This window comes from Zingiber officinale, chromosome 4A (genome assembly GCF_018446385.1).
Source record: "Zingiber officinale cultivar Zhangliang chromosome 4A, Zo_v1.1, whole genome shotgun sequence".
Taxonomy (NCBI): domain Eukaryota; kingdom Viridiplantae; phylum Streptophyta; class Magnoliopsida; order Zingiberales; family Zingiberaceae; genus Zingiber; species Zingiber officinale.
In genome coordinates, this window is record NC_055992.1 from 76,073,058 (window position 1) to 76,075,224 (window position 2,167).

Consider the following 2,167-nt stretch of genomic DNA (forward strand, 5'->3'; position numbering starts at 1 on the left):
TTGTCCTACCTTTCCAACTATTGGAAGAATGCCTATAGTTGACTCGATCCAACCGAGTAACTAGGAATACTCAATCTAATTGAGTTTGTATTCACCCATGCGTTGATAGGCGGGACCAAGATTGTCCCTCCGTACCCTACCAAGATAATATGTATTGCTCTGCTTTGGCAGATTCAACAATACATGTGATCGAGGTAGTGATAGGTATCACGGCACGGTTAGGCATTTAGAGTTGGTTCGATCTAGATCTAATCTAATCGAGAAGGATGCATCTTGTGCACAACTTAGATCTAATCTAATCGCAAGGGTGCATCATGTGCACGACTTAGATCTAATCTAATCGTTAAGGCACTAATTAATTAATTAATTATTAAACATGCATCAGATACATAACAATTAATTAATTAATCTATTTGTGATTTAGTCATGGCCCTACTACGATCTTCTCCAGCCAATGAGAAGATCGAATGGTCAACCTAGGGTCAACAGCTTCTCTAAGCTCCTCCCTTTGACCACCTTGTGTTGCTCGTGCCCGCCTCGGAACTCCGTCTCGTGTGGACCCTCCACCGCTCCAATTTGTACATTACAATTTGAAACTCGAGTTACATTTGAGTCTAAATCTAATTTACAACCATAATAAGAGAAAGGCACGACGCGCAGGCCGTGGAAAAAATTAAAATACAGCACACACAATCATATGACGGCACGCAGGCCGTATTATGAATTACAACACAAATCCAATCTTATTGGGTATTTTGGGCCATGACTATCACAAATTAATATATAATTCAAAATTATATATTTTTCTTAATTTTTCTGTAATTTTAAAAATAATTTTTACAATTTTTATGAGTAAAATTTCCCGGCGGTCCCGTTTAGCGGTTTCGGGCGCAATCGCGGAACGGATCCCCTTGCGGGGCCCAGGGGCAGCGCCCCTACCCGCGATCTAACCATCGCGAGGGTTCCTTTGCGATCCAACAACGCCTAAACCCGCTGTCCCAAAACGATTTGGGCCGAGACATTGCCGTTTCGGAAAAATCTTCCCGGCGGGTTCGTTTTTAGCGATTTCGGGTGCAATCGCGGAGCAAATTCCCTTGCGGGGTTAGGGGCAATGCCCCTACCCACGATCTAACCATCGTGATTTGCTCCTTTGCGATCTATTGGCACCCGACCCCGCTGTCCCAAACGGATTTGGGGCAAAACGAAGCCGTTTAAAAGAAAACTTTCCGGTAGCCGAAGCCTACAAGTGCCGAGACACTTGTGCTTCGCTTCTACGGAAAAATTACTCATAAAAACTCTAAAAACTCAATTTTTACAGAAAATCACAGAAGGTATATTTTTCATAAAAATACAAACGAACTCGTACAAGTCTTTACACGTGGCTCTGATACCACTGTTGGGTTCTTCGGGCCGCGAAAACCACTTTTTCGCGTCGCGGAAACCCCGAGTCACCCAAAGCCATGGATATCGTGCAAAGATTCGTAAACAAAATTATCGAAAAACCTTTTTCTTGTACGAGTTTGTATAAACTTTAGATCTACACTAAAGTTAAGATCATTACCCTTGTAGCGAAGCCCTTCGCGTTCCCGCTTGTCCAAGATGTCGCCGGATCTCTAGTTGTCAAAGTAGACAAACTCTATATGTATCCACACGGACACAAGTAGAAGGAGATGACCAAAACACAAGGTGTGCTAGCACCAATGGAGTGTTCGGCCAAGGAATGGGAGAAGGAGAAGAGAGAGCACCCAAGGGAGAAGAAGAGTGAATGAAATCAATCATAATTGGAATTCAAACAACCCCTTAGCCATCAAGTGGCCGGCCACTCTAGGAGGTGTAACCCCCACATTAATTCCAATTATTGTGGAGACCATTAAGAGTTGTAACCCCCATGAGGTGGCTCTCTAGGATGATGTGGATCAACACTATTGGTCCACATCTTGCCACCTCACTAAATGACATGGCAACAAGTGTAACCTCCTCATTTAATGTGGGCCGGCCACATTAAATACTATGGAGGCTTGTAACCTCCATGAGGTGGCACACATTGATGATGTGGAGCAATCCTATTGGTCCACATCTTGCCAACTCACTAGTGATGTGGCAAAAAGTCAAGTCAAACATGACTTTTTCTCTTCCTCTCAAATCAAGTCAAACTTGATCAAATCTC